The following is a 3172-nucleotide window of genomic DNA, read 5'->3' on the forward strand; positions in this document are numbered from 1 at the left end:
CGAACTTTCATGGAGGAAAACATCCCAAAAAGCAATTCCTTTTTCCCACTATTAAACCTTGAATTATCCCAAATTACCAATATCCTCAACTTAATAGAACCAATCCATAAATTCCGGAACAAAATATCCATTAATATGCTTGGTACGGCCTGGAAGTATATCGCTGGGACACCGGACCATGCAGATTTCGAGATGGTCAAAGACATTATAGATAAAAATAACATAAATAACAATAAGCAAGTTTTGATAAATCAAGCATTTAGCGACAGAATAAACAACTTGACAACAATAACGAATATGTTAAGTAACGCTATTAGAAAATATAATAGACTTATAGATGAAATTGCATTACTTTTACAAACAAAAATTAGATTAGTTAAAGATGAACTGAAAGACGTTAAAAACGCAATACAGTGGGCAAAAAACAATGTAATAAATTCAAGCCTACTAGATAAAAAAGAAATCGATGTAACTCTTAGCAAGCTTAGAGAAGAAAACATTTTATTTACTTCAACAGAAGAAGCCCTTAGCTTTGCCGACATTGATATTTTGTATAACGGCACTACTCTACTGTATGTTGTTAAAATCCCGCTCACAAGCAGGGAGAATTATGTTAATATTATTTTGAAACCCGAAAAAAAGGGAAATAAAATAATTAAATTGAAAAACGATGAAATTTTAAGAAACGAGGAAAAAATATTTGGATTACTTGAGAATTGTAATCAAATTAATAGAATTAAATTATGTAAGAAAAGTCAATTGACTGACATTTCCAATGAACTTTGCATCCCCGCGCTCCTTAATAGTTTAAGCTCATCATGTTCAATTTCTGATGGGTACCATATTTCAACAATAGACAAAATTTCAACTGGCATAATACTTTTAAACGACTTTAACGGCACGGTCAATAATAACACGCTTAATGGCACATTCTTACTAAAATTTTCGAATTCAACTGTAAAGATAAATAACCAATTGTGCAGAAATTGGGATGCACCCCCTATGGAGGTTGCTCCACCGATAGTCCAACCAACGCCTATAGAAAAAGATTTCGTGAAAATACTTTCATTGGAGATGCTAAGTCAATTAAACGTTAATAACACGGAGAAAATTAAATTACTTAAGTCGGACTCTACGTTTAATAAATACATAAATATTTCCTTATTTGCTATCATAACAATTTGCCTAATTTTTCTGAGGTTTTCCTTTAAAAAAAAGAGGGAAGTTATTTTTCAAACAACTATTCCGAGTCTAGAACTACGGCGACCCCCCGGTAAAGCCTCCATTAAGTCGAAACTCACAAGTCAAAATTAACGATCTTCCGTACTTTTAACGATTGAGGACAATCGTTTTTAAGGGGGAAGAGTTAACACACAATATATTTTGCCTACCGTACAATCGTACAATCACCTTTTTACAATTAACTCACTCAGCAGTAGCGCAAACCCTTAAGCGGAAGCGTTTACTGTTTCGCAATATCGTTGTCAATTCTTTTTGTAATAAAATTCTTACTAATTCAAACTTGGGAAAATAAATAATGCTTACGTAGCAAACTCACTCAGCGCTAGCGCAAACCCTTAAGCGGAAGCGTTTACTGTTTCGCAATATCGTTGTCAATTCTTTTTGCAATAAAATTCTTACTAATTCAAACTTGACGTCTTACATAGCGTCTGGCTTGAGCAACGTCTTCCAGTAGAATTAAGTTATTCGTAGGTGTAGAGTTAAGTAAATTTTGTAAAGAATTTGAGTTTAATTCGGACAGTTAATAAAGGCGCACGCACCGCACCTAGTAAATTACCGTGTTTTTATTTTTTTAAGGTTTTCCGCGCAAGGAAACCTAACTTATATAACAATATAGTATGTATGTACATGTCAATAGGAGGTATTTGCATTCACAAAAAAAAGGGTTGAAGACAAATCAACACTTATTTTATATTGTATGTCAATTTATACAATAGTTTATGTATTCGACAGCATATTACGTATGTATGTATGTACATTTCTTTATGAAAATCAATAATGCACAAGCGCAAGGACATCATATTCCTTTCATGTGTACATCTATGTTTTCATGTATGCCGAAATAACCTTGACTTATTTATTCACATGTCACAGCACATCACATTCCTAGAAGAAATCAAATACACATACGCACTAGTGAACGAGTTTCTTCCTAACAAGTGCAAAAACAATTCTGCTCTAAGGCCTATGCAGGTGTGTATGTATCACTACATATTATAAAACAAAGTCGCTTTTTCTGTCCCTATGTCCCCTTATACGCTTAAATCTTTAAAACTACGCAACGGATTTTGATGCGGTTTTTTTTAAAGATAGATTGATTGAAGAGGAAGGTTTATATCTATATAATGTGAAGAAATATATAAAGGGGGCGTGGCAATCGGTCAAAATGTGGCAAAAAAACATATTTTTTTTGTTTTCACGGCCATAAATCATAAACGAATCAACCAATTAAAATGAAACTTTCTTGAAGTTTAACTTTGAAATATTTACTTTCGTTCTGCATCAAAAAAAAAAATTGATTTATTTGTTATTTAACCAAAATTGTTTAAACAAAAGCAGCTCTTTTTCCAAAAAAAGCTGTTTGTGTGTTTGTTCGCTGTCAACCGAATGAAGCAACAGGCGTTAAGCGATAATCTCACCACACCTCATTAATGTTGAATTACATCGTATGGTGACGTATGTATGTATGTATTTACGAATCGCTCGCATTATTTCATTTCGGACATATGTACATATGTATCTATGTATGTACTGAATTCCATGTAATTATATGTACATACAATTTTACAGCGAAATAAAACGCTATTTTCAGGTTCTATATTAGTAAATCGCACATAATTAAAATACAGTTTTTGAATAGTTTTTATTGATTCGGAGCGCGTTTAGTTTGCTATCAATTCCATACAATAACATTTTTTGTCATTTACTTTTTACGACAACTAATAGCTTATTTTCGAAGCGATTTCAACAAATGGGTGCAACATTAATCCTTATCCAATTAAATACCTTAAATACATTTTTGTTTTCATATAGATCTATGTATTTGGCTCTTTACAGCATATAATTAAAAACAATATTTTTCAAGATATTACAACAGTAATTAGTAATTGAGATCTACCGGAAAAATTGCGTTAGCTGTTGCGTCATCCGG

The sequence above is a fragment of the Anastrepha ludens genome, chromosome X, assembly GCF_028408465.1.
Source record: "Anastrepha ludens isolate Willacy chromosome X, idAnaLude1.1, whole genome shotgun sequence".
NCBI lineage: Eukaryota > Metazoa > Arthropoda > Insecta > Diptera > Tephritidae > Anastrepha > Anastrepha ludens.